The sequence below is a fragment of the Protopterus annectens genome, chromosome 14.part0 (genome assembly GCF_019279795.1).
Source record: "Protopterus annectens isolate FY-2018-M chromosome 14.part0, PAN1.0, whole genome shotgun sequence".
Lineage (NCBI taxonomy): Eukaryota > Metazoa > Chordata > Ceratodontiformes > Protopteridae > Protopterus > Protopterus annectens.
Window position 1 is genome coordinate 509,873,074 of NC_056748.1, and position 12,906 is coordinate 509,885,979.

Here is a 12,906-nt window from a genome sequence, read left to right on the forward strand (position 1 = left end):
CTGTCTGCAAAGGAGTGGCAGGGATTTCATCTGTCACAGAAATGACTGCTGAAAACTTGTTTCTATGTTATTAATAGAGATGGTCTCAATTAACTTACCTTTGATTAGTCAGACATCAGAATTCAGTACCAGGTGCTTCATTTTAAATGTGACAGGTACCAGGTGGTTATATTTCTGCATAAATGTATATAGTCTTACCTTCAGTATATCGAGTGCTTAGCTTCACATATTTGCAGAGATTGTTCTACCTACTGCTTAGTGTTTTTGAAATCATAGGCATTATTTCCTTAACACAGAGACACACACACACTTTTGCATGTCATACTCTTGATAATTCACTTCAGTGAACTCTAACACATCTTAAACAAAAAGTTGAAATACCAGCATGTTTGACAGCATAACAGAAAAACTGACCATTCAACAAACATACAGACTAAATACATATGCTATTGTGCTCCACAACACAAAAATTGCGGTACCCTGTACCCAATGAGCCATCAAAATGTAAGCCATACCGAGAACAGTATTTTATGCAAGGGGACAAGCCACTGTGTCCCCTTACTTATATATGTTAACTCCACTGTCACACAAACAGCAAGAGTTGTGTAAACTCCAAAAAACTACACCATAGCATGTTCTGTACTACATGCAGTGTTGACAGTTAAGCACAGCTATCAACAAATCATCTAAGCATACTGACCGCATACTTCTGAGATGCAGTGGTGTGATTCTGCAAATACTCACAAACAATATCATATGGTTCCTACACTAACAGGTTCACTCATTCATCTACAGAGAATCCCATGAATATTATTATCCAGCTCTGTGAACACCAGCAACGACACATTGCCCTCAGTACCGTAGCCATCTTCACAATTCCACAATGACATAATTATCTAACACAAGACTGTCATTTCTGTATTCTCCTTTACAAACATCTTCTCCATTCTCCCACATTCCTGAGATACTCACACACCAAGGGAAAACCAGTACAGATTACTAAAACAAACACATTTGAAACTGATCCTCAAAGCAGCCACCTTAGTTAAACCTCTTTCTTTAACTGTACTAATACTCCATACACAAACTAATCAACACAAAGAACACCATCAATATCATATTATCTGACAGATAAACATCTGGTAATGGCATTGTAGCTCAAGCAAATTACAGCACTGCACAACTAATTTGATGTGCCATTCAATAAACAAGAGGAAATCCATTAGAAACCTATGTGCTCACACCCACACATACACATACATGCATACACACTACTATTGTTTTTCCATGAAAACATTATTCAAAAAATTTGATCAAGAAGCCAGTTTAGATTATGAGAATTTCATATACCACTGAACTCTACTTTATAGAAGGACAGTATTTACAGGTTCATAGGTAAGTACTAGGATAGCTGTATATTCAGGTTATTTAAGACTAGCCAATGTCCCTTTTCGTGCTTGAAAAAAAAAACTATCCCATATGGATATATATTGGCCCATCCCATGGTCGATAATTATATATCACCCCTAATTAAATGTAATTGGGATCCTACCACAAATAATTCATGGGAACCTGTGCATAAAGCATTTAGCGGTTACATCAGCCCATTAGGAGTACAAAGGGCAGTCCTGGTTTAAATTTTCTGTTTCCCCATCCATAGATCTAAATTGCATTGAAAATGGACAGGGGTGAACTTTGTTTTATGTGGATGGGGAGTCTGTTCCATAGCTGTGGTATCCTTTGGAAAATATACCTGTCCCTACAAACAGTTCAATTGATGTTGCAGAAGAGGTTTAGATCCTAGACTGAGTATTTCTGATGCCATTTAAATAGCTGGTGTACAGTAAACCCATCAGTAATGAGTCAGAGGATGCCTTGTATTCCATAAACAGGTCGTCTCTTAGTAGTAGACTGTAGAACTTAGCCTTCTTTTACTCTTTTTCTTTTATTTTTTCTTTTCTTTTGAATAAAAGCAGTTAATTGAATATTGCCATCTTATTTTTAAATTTAACATAATAAAGTGGCTGGCTATTCTGTTCATAGAGAGCAAAGTGTATGAAGTACAATGGACTTTCAAAATTAAAGGAATGTTCAACTTTCTTCAAACACGCACACGCGCGCGCGCACAGACACACACACACACAAATATATATATCTTGATTACTGACCAGTACTTCATATCTGCAGCAGTCATCTAGGCTGTAGCAAATGTGTTTCTTTGTCACAAGTAGTTTGATGAAAGGGTCTATGGCTTATCATGGTTAATAAAGGATAACCAGTTCCCTGTATTTCCTTATTGATCTATTATCAATTTTCTCTTGAATTTATGTGGCTGGATTCGTATGACAGAATATTTTATAGAACCTCTTATATAATAGTGAAAAAAAGAAAACAATAACACAGGCATTTAACAAGAGAAAATAGAATAGTAAAAGTAAATAGATAAAGTACTTTCCAAAGTCCGACTTTAATTATGATAAATTTTGAGTATACTTAGAAAAGTTAATTGCAAGTAAATGGTGATCTGGTGTGAAAGGGGTCAGACTAACCTTCCCTTAGGTTGTGTCCAACCTGCAAGCATTTTGACATGAGTAAAAAAGTAGGTTATAGCCATTTGAACTGTGTACAGTGTAACTGACTTTTTTAGTGTATATCTGGGATAGACTAATGGCTATAGTTGACAGAGAGGGTCTAAATTACGTGATTGTATGATCACAATAGCAAACGCTCTAAAGAGCGAAAATGCCGGACCTCAAAGTGCTTTTTGTGGGATCGTGGTACAGTGAAGATTGGAATATTTGCCCTTTCCTCACTGTAGTGTGATCTCGGAGTTGGTATATATATTTATCGGGGGGGGGGGTGCAACCCCCCACAATAATGGTTTTGAGGTCCGTCATTTTCACTCTTTAGAGCATTTGCTATTGTGATCATTCGATCATGTAATATAGACCCAACACAGATACCAGAACATGTCTTTATAGTAGGCTAGTTACTCTTCTCTTCACTTATAGCAAACCAGGATCTGGCAGTGATCCTCTGTAAGCTTTCCACGAGTTTGACTTAGAAATCACATTGGAATATGTGACTGTGACAGAATGCTTGACTATGTTTAGCTGCCCCGTATGTTGCAGCTATTCAGCTTGCTCCCCAGGCATGCATTGCCTACATTTTATTATTACTTTATTCATTTATTAACATTGTAAGCTCACTAGAGATAAGTGTGCCTTTTCATGGATAACTTAGGAGCATTCACTGTCTGACTAAGTGACGTGTTCGGTCACACAGCAGGCAAACAGAGCTAGAAGGAATTGAACCCTGCATCCTCAGTTATTGGAAGTAGCTCATTAACAGTTTAGAAGCCAAACCTTCTGTGGTAAGTGCAAGATACCCGTCATGCCTTTTCCAACAGCACCTGCTTATCAGATGTATGAACCAATGAATATACTACTCTGCTTCTCTTTGTAGCACTTTTTCAATCACCATCATGTCTGATGTGCTACATTTATCTTATGTCATCAATGGAATGCCCATGAAGGGAATGACCACAAGGGTTCCACCTATGAAGAACAGAGGAATTTTCCTTTGGTCCCCCCTCACTGCATGACATCTAACCAGTATATACCCTACCTTAGGTCTGTATTTCTTGAAAAAGAACTACAGGTTCATTGGGCTCTAACTGCTGAACAACCTATCATAAATAAATTAGTAAACAAGAAAATTAATTAATTATATTAAAGTTATTTTGTTATGCAACACGTCAGCCCTCTGGATCCTATCTGCCAATATTCTTCAGAAAACATGGATAAGTGTAATCTCAATGAAGCTATCTTTACAGACAGCATTAAATATAGTTAGCCAAAATTCCCCAGATAATCTCTTACCACAGCTGGCTTTAGCTCTATTGTTATTGACTGGTTTTCCAACTAAACAGATTACTTGATGTCAGAATCCAAGCAGCAGTCCCTTTCAGCTGTTTTATCACTTGGAGTGCCACTACAATTGGGTCTATATCAGAATGCCGAATGTTCACATATGTGAAGCCCTAAAGGCCGACACCTAAACATCGAACCGCAAGTACACCAAACGTCAAAAAGCGCGAAATACAAATTATCTAATTGCCATAGTTGGCCAACTCCACCTCCCGCTGCATACTGCCTACCAAAACAAAATAAATAATCTACACTTCACCCATATAGCCCATATCCTAATTAAACATGCATTACACACAAATGTATGTGAATGTGAACAAACACCACCCAAGTATGGGAAAAGTTTAATTTACGTATCTATTGGGCTACACAACTGCATTACTATATATGCACTTAACGTAACCCTACTTCTAACCCTAAGGTCAGTATCTATTGTACGTCCATTAAATGTATTACTATATATGCACTTACCTTAACCCTAAAGTCAGTATCTATTGCACATGTAGGTTAAATGTATTACTATATATGCACTTAACTTAACCCTACTTCTAACCCTAAGGTCAGTATCTATTGCACATGTACGTTAAATGTATTACTATATATGCACTTACCTTAACCCTAAGGTCAGTATCTATTGCACATGTAGGTTAAATGTATTACTATATATGCACTTAACTTAACCCTACTTCTAACCCCAAGGTCAGTATCTATTGCACATGTACATTAGTGTGCTATACAGGATAAGGGAATGTCCTACTGATGTTTTACCTTACTAAACATGATGTGGCCAACTATGTGGATTCGATAATTTGAATTTCACACTTTTTGACATTCGGTGTACTTGTGGTTTGATGTTTAGGTGTCGGCCTTTAGGGATTCGCATATGTGAATGTTCGGCATTCTGATATAGACCCCAACAATTTATTCTCTTCCCTGTTCAAAGGTAGTTTATTATCCAAGCCTGAATATGGTATTCTCAGTGCTGTACCAAATAACTGCTAAAAGAATTTAAACATTCATTCCTCTTGATCCCCTATCCCAAAATTTAGATCATAGGTTTATAGGTGTTTACTAGGCTAATGACCACAAGGGCCTTTATAAGTCTAGCCATGTATTCCAAATCTCTGACAAGTTCTGATAGCCTTGATAAGTGCAAGCAGGGGCCTGGAGATGAACCATGTACAGGTTGCCTGTGTCCATTAGAGACATAAGTGTCAAACCAGGGATGCATTTCTGCTTAATAAAAGAAAATATGCTCAAAAGAGCAAAAACTATAACATAAATACAAAAGAAAATAAAAATAAAAACGCCACCACAGTGGTGCGACCACAATCAATGAACTGGAAAAACTTTAATAGTAAATGTCACCAAGTGCTTTCATCCTGTAACCTCAGGGCTTCATCTGAGTAAATTAACCACATTAGACTCACCCTTAAATACTTAAAATTACCTCACATGATGAGTTAATGATGGTAGTTCCTTTTACATAACATAATTTAAACCACAAGCTTTAAAAACTGCCTCATACACCTTTACATTTGTAAACCTCACACTAATCAATACTTTATCTCATTCTTAAAAAAACAAAACAATCATAAAAAATAATAAAGTAAAATGAAGTTAATAAACTTTTGAATATCTAACACTAATGTTTTGTTCCAAACATTTGTAACATACAAATCAAATCTGAGCTGCCTTTAGTTTCAACACTGAAGAAACACTGTCGTTAATACCAGGGAACGTTGTAGCATTGGTCCTAAACTGCCAATCTAATTCTAACTTTTCCAAATAAGTTTTCAAGTCACCACCTCTACCATAATCAATCACCCTGTCAATAACAAAAAATGTAAACTTTTTGAAACTATCACATCCCACAGAGTGATTGTACAATGCACTTTCATTCCTTTTCTGATTAATGTCCCTAACATGTTCCAAAATTCTTTCTTTTAATTTTCTAGTGGTTTTGCCCATGTAAAAAGCTGGGCAAGACAAACATGTTTTTTTGTTATGTTATGTTCCTAATCTGTGAAGAGCACTCCTCCATTCTTTGTCCAAAACTCTGGGGCTCTCTCACACCTCCCTAATGGCTTTTATAGTGCTTTTCAGAAGGATCTAAATACTGCTGCTTCAACCATAGTGGTCTTATCTTAAAAGAGGATGCTTCCTCCTTTCGCCCCCCTCATCTGTATATCATTCTTTCCTGACCCAAGACACCGTTCTCTCAATCCCCTCTATCCTCACAGCACAAACTCCATTTTAGTGCCTAACTATGAACAGAAATCACTAAGTAGGTAATTAATACTTCTTTCATTTCTCTGGCATTAAACATTTGTAAGTATTATATATAATTTTCTACTTTAGTCTCTCTCTCAAGTGTTAGCAAAGTTAACATGTGCCACATCCCTTATATCTAACTACAAAGGTTTCCCAATTACGATACACTGCTCTTTATTAAGTGTTTACCTGCACTGTTAAATCTGTGTAACTGTCGTCTTGTTAATTGTAATCGTCTGCCTTGCACTAGGACAGTATTTGAATTCTGTCCTTCCGAGATGAGAACTTTATCATGCTAAATAAATCATAAATAAAATTAAATAAAACAAAATAACGTAAACATCAATGTTATATTCTGAAAACTATATCAAATGCCTCCTAAGCAAAATCGATTTGCAACCTTTTACTGTATAAAATGTAGTATAACATTTCAAACCATGGCTTAGTCCAGACAAATGCCATTTTATAGCCAGATGATGATTCATTTGTACAATTTGGATTTAAACAAACCCTCTATTGACTTAAAATATTACATTTTTACAAATGTTTTCTGTTTCTGTATTTCAGTCACTCCCTGTTATGCTATTGCATGGCTGCTATATATATAGTGAAACCCCAGCATTCTTTGAATCAGTATGAAATTTCATAACTAGATATACAATAAAAAGTGCTTTGTTATGCATTGCTGCAATGCCAGACTAGTATGGCAAACAGGAAGAAAATAATATGATGAGGTTTCAAATTCTGTTTTCTTCTATTTTTTTTGTTTGTATTTAAGTGATGCATTTTGAGTAGTTGGTTTGTAATGTCAGTAAGTAATTGCCTTTGTTTCCTTATCAGCAAAGTACAACAGAAAAAGAAAGCCTTTGTAATGCCAGGTTTCTTGCATAAAAAGGTACAAAAGATCAAGCATGCCTAGGCCTGTTGAGGGAGGTCAAATGCTGGATTTACCAAATTTCCCTTTTTAAAATCAGAATGAGATTTAGTATGTAGATAATATATAACTCTTCTTGAATTTCAACAAATTGGCTTTCTTTCTAAATCTCATATCAAAAGAAGTATTATAAAACATTGTATGATGTCCACAATACTGAAGCAAAAAGAATGGAACTCATAAAACATATAGATGATTTCTTCATCCTTAGCTGAGATAGAAGTTCAAACTAAATATAAACATTATTACAAGACAAATTCAGTGGTCTATACCTGAACACACAAAAAAAAAAAAACTCATGTCTTGCTGTTTAGGAACACTTCAGATGTAATCTTCATAAATAGCAAGCTATAGTTTTGTTCTTCAGATTTTTAGGAATCCATCTAAATGAACTTCTTAATTTCCTGCCCCAAGCAGAAATATTCACAATAAACTATAAAAATCTGGCTACATTACGCTCAGCTAATAGGCTTCTTGTTCCGACTATTAAATCCAACAACAAAGCTGGGGCCTCACTTTTCACCAACACAGTGGGAAAAATGTGAAATCAGCTTCCAGGTGAACTCTCAACTCTTGCATCCTCAACGCTTTTTAAAAAACATCTCAAAGAACATCTTAGGATACATTGGCTTTGTCCATGCTCTAACCCTGACTGATAGTTCAGTGCCCCATCTTACACTCCCTTTACTTCTCTATTCTACTGCTCTGTGCTGATTACCTGTAATAACAAGTAAGCTAACATCAACTTAGAATCTAAAGAGATAAAAAAAAATCTCTATACTGTTTCTTTTATATATATATATATATATATATATATATATATATATATATATATATATTTTTTTTTTTTCATATGTTGTTTGTTCTTAGTATTTTATCTTAGCTTATTCCTACTATAAGACTCTGTACTAGCCTGTCTCATGTACAACCTTAATAATGTATTATAACTCATGTTACTATTGTATATATTGTATTATTTATTACTGCCTATGCTTGGAGCTTTTCTCCCCGGACCTCTACTGAAAATGGACATATATCCACTTAGACTAGCCCAGTCAACAAATGTAAAATAAATAAATAAACATAGCACAACTGAAAAGATTTTACAAATGTTCTTATCCTTTAAGATTAGAAGCAAGATGATAAATAATTATAATTTCTAAAACTGAATATGCATTACCTCTAATGGTTCTAAATTTAGTTAAAATACAGCACCCATACAGAGAACACTTAAAAATGTACAAATTTATCTCATAGCACATCACAAACTGCAGTAAGGTTTCACTCTTTCTAAAGCAAAATGGCTTTCAGTAACACAGAGCAGCATTTTATCTTGTTTCACTTGCATTTAAAGATTTACGTACTAAATCCCATCCAACTTTAGTTAATAAATAATGCATTAAGACTACACACACACACACACACACACACACACACACACGCACACACACACACACACATCTCCACTCATATAAACAAAGTTCATTCAATCTAAAAGGACTAGCATTGACACTTTCATCTACAGAAGCAACCTGTTCAGAAGTACTCCCAACAATGTGTAGTGCCATCTTTTACAGTATCAGAACCTAACACAGCTCTCCTCACATAAAGCAAGCCTTAAGAATTATCTTTTAGACCTCTCAAAATGTTATTGCCTTAACCACAGACAGCATTACTTCATTACTAAATGTTTCATTTAGACATAAAATACATAAATCTTTGACAATATAATAATGGTGTCTGCCCAAAATCTGGACAGTTAAGAGAGTCTACCATAGTTTTGCAGTGAATACATTTATAATGCATATGTTAACATAATGCATTTCTCTACTAGCAAACATGACCTAGAACACAGCTGATGCCTTGAAGTATATGACTTTGTTCAAAGCAAGCGATGGCTAGACTTTGCCCACCAGTACCTTGTTTATTTTATTCTCGGGAGATCGTCCTCCTAATGTAGGCAAGTGAACAGAGACATCACTGCTGGTCCTGTAGAAAATGTATGAACAAATTCAAAGGGCCTAAAAGCTATAAATATAAATTCAAGAAATGTAGAGTATAAGTCTTCTACCTCACTAGGTAGGTTTCACTGCGCCAACCAGATGTAGCTATTACAAAACATGCCTGAACAGTGTCACTTCAAATTTAAAACTTCACCACAGAGAAGAAATGCCTAAAATATTTAAAGGCACAGGAGATATCATGGTTACAATCACACCTGACCTGCTTTTCATTAAAAAAACTCGCTCTCTATATCTATAGCCATCTATCTATATATAGATAGCTATAGATCTGTATGGTTACAATTGAAATGGGTGAACATTCAGTTGATCAATACGTTTGTATGGGTGTAGAAAAGAGCATGTGCACAAATGATTGATATTTGTGTGAGAATAATATGACTGAATGTAAGTTTTATATAGTGTATGTAAGCAGAAGTGTGCATTAAAATGGATGTTTTACTGAAAAGGTGATGATTATGAAAATGTGTAAGGTTACATTATTGTGGTTAGTGAGTATATTTGATTGTTTGCAAGTGATGATTAGAATAAAAGTAAGGTAGAGGACTGATTTAGTGTTGTGCTTGTTTGTTGTGTGTTCTGTATATTGTGTCATTTTCTCTTGTGTAGTAGCTCTATTATGGAAAATGTTTTTAGTAATGTAATGTGTGGGGTTAGGGTTAGAGGCAGGGATAGGGTTATCACTTATGAGTAACGTGTTGCAGGGAGCGAAGTTCTGGCAAAGGTCTTTTCTGCTTGTTAACCATAGCTGTAAGCCTTCCTCTTTCTCTCATATAAATATGAGGACCTATCTGTCTGCATTGCTGTTCACTTTCAGGATTATGTTAAACTGCCTATCTCTTGACACCATTTGTCCTCCTGAATACAACTAATTCCTCTTTATAGAACTTGTCCCATTTCTTTTGAGTTTCTGATTCCTCACACCTTTCAACTCTCACAATGTCTGTCTTCACTATAACGTTTCTTTCTTCAGTTCATTTATTAACATGTCTTTTTTCGATTTATAACCATGTGCCATTGCGATACAGATATCTTTTTCTTTTCTTTTTGTTTTTTTTTTTTTTTTTTACAGAAATGGAGTGCCATATTGCGGTTATCTGATTTTACCCCAGTTATGTAATTCTTCCTTTAATATTAGTACTATTTGTGAATATCTCATACTTTGTAAGATATGTGACTATTTCATTTAGAAAACGACAGTCTCATACTGGTTTCTCATTTTAATCTGTGTATCAAATCTTAACTTAAAATTTGTTTTCTATATCAACATCTCGTTCTTTTTTAATACTGATACTTTTGCCTTTTTAACTGTCTTTTGCTGCATCTACTACATTTTAATTGTGAATATTACATTTCTCCTGAGATTGTGTAACTGCTTCTCCATGTGTATTGTCTTACTTAAGGCCCAGATCATGCCTGAAAAGTGTAGCTGGACAAGTACATCTACCTGATTATTAAATTCAAATAAAAATAAATAGAGCAGAGGGTTATGGCTTTGGACTACTAACAAGGTTCATCTTTCAGGCCTAGTTTCATTCTCTCTCTGATTCCATTTCCCTGACTAACAATTCATTTAACCAGGCATTGCTCCTGGGCATTTACTGAAATGGAATTCAACCCATTTGGACAGTATGCTTAACAAAATACCTAAACACATGCATCCACAAATAATCAAACTGTAGAAGACTGTGCATCTTTCAAATTCCTTCTCTACAAGAATGTGCATAATTTTTGATTCAAACTGCCACACCACATATAGTGTACAAATAGCTTCAAAAACTGAGGTCAGGGCCTTTATGCTCAGATGGGCTTCTGTCTGAATTTATAAAGATTTTGAAAGTCTCATTGTATACCTATTATTTATGCCTATTATTCACTCCATTAAGGAAAGGCTTGATTATTCAATCAGGAAAATAAGGGCTGATTTGTTCCCTTGCACAAAGGTGAAGTTGCACTGCTTCTAAGGTTCTAAACAGCTGTTATCCTTATTGGTCTTTTAATAAAAAGATTAGAAAAAATGTATGTTTTCAACACCACTCATGATTGTTCTTTCTGTGGGTCTACAAGCCTCTTTATGAATAAGTCCTGTCAGATATACAAGGAGTAGTGTTTTACATTTTGCTACTTTTAATCCCTCATCTGCACTTCTTTTCTTCCTGTTCAGGTTGAAATCTTTACATCTTCCTGATAAGATCCTCAGCAACTGTATTGTTTCCCTCTGTCTCTGCTGATCTCAAATGAAAAAAGCTTAATTCTATTAATCTCGGGTTACATCCTTCTGTTGTCTTTCTTCTTAAGCAATCAAATGTCCATCTTCACATATGACTTCAAAAACTGCCACAGTCAAGGTGTGGCCTGATCAGGGTCCAGTAGAATAGAAGTATTACCTCTTTGCTTCTGAAATCTATCCCCTAAGGAGATTCCATCAGCATTGTGTTCACTGCTGCCACTAATATCTCACTGTGCTCCCAGTAGTCCAGCCCGGGGTGATAAACAATTTGAGATCGTTTTCCTGCTCTGTTCCCATCATTTCCACTCCTCTTATCTGGTATTTCATGCCAGGATTGCTGTGGCATAGGTGCAGTACTTTGTATTTGTCTTCACTGACCCTTTTTATAATCCTATTTTAGCTTTCTGTAATGTCAGAAAAAAAATTGTGAAAGTCCATACACATGCATATGTGAAAATATTCTGGATACAATCATACTAGTATACATGAGTCTGAAAGTGTTGTCAGTTCTTGCTGATCACTACCTCTACATAAATGAAGGTTTCTAGGTGTCTGCCCATAAATTCACTTACGCTGAAACGTCTTGTGAAACTCCATTAATATGTTTTTATACACTATTTAATTAACATATTAAATACATGCCTAAGGTTTTTGATACATATTTGAATGTTACCATGTAGTACAATATAATCAAAGTCTTTCTGTGTTAGACCAGTAATTCCAAGTTAGGTAGGAGGCAAGATTTGAATTTCCTGATTAGTATCTTCTTCTTCTTCTTTCGGCTTTTCCCAGTTAGGGATCGCCACAGCATATCACCTGTCCGCTCATGATTGGCAGTGGAGTTTTTTACGGTGTCAGTTTGCCAGCCGGGCGCCCAACGTTCCACAGAAGGCACACACATGCACACACACACACCTAGGGCTAATTTAGAGTGTCCAATCTACCTACAGCATGTCTTTGGGATGTGGGAGGAAACCGGAGCACCCGGAGGAAACCCACGCGACCACAGGGAGGACATACAGACTCCCGCACAGAAGGCACCCCAGCCGAGGATCGAACCGGAGAACCTCTTGCTGTGAGGCAGCAACGCTAACCGCTGCACCACCGTATAAACTTATTTTTTTTCTTGACTTATAATATAAACTTAAAAACATTTTGCAATTTTTTGACAGTCTAGAAAGGTAACAGCTTGTTTTGGTGTACCTATGCAGAGCTTAATTTTAGCTCCAAAATAGCAAAGATAAAAACATTTGCCTCTGTTTTGTCAGTTACTGAAGATTTGTCTGACACAAATTGGTTAGATTTTACTATTATATTCATTTAAGAATAATACCATCATTACTGTCTGTCTCCATGCCATGATAAATTTGATACTGTTTGTTACATTTGCTAGTGTTTTTCTCCTGTTCTTGTGTCTGCTACATTGTTACAGCTCTCCCAGCTACAACAAATTCATTAGGTACTGCTCTCCCTGATGCTCCATTCTGTTTGTACACTAATTACAGTTTTCCCTGCCCC

The 12,906-nt window shown here is 35.8% G+C and overlaps 1 protein-coding gene across 1 annotated transcript in view; it reads left to right on the forward strand.

Moving 5' to 3' along the window:
• LOC122788694 (prominin-1-A-like) overlaps positions 1 to 12,906 on the forward strand; it is an 899,670-nt gene that overhangs the window by 636,724 nt on the left and 250,040 nt on the right. The window lies entirely within an intron of this gene.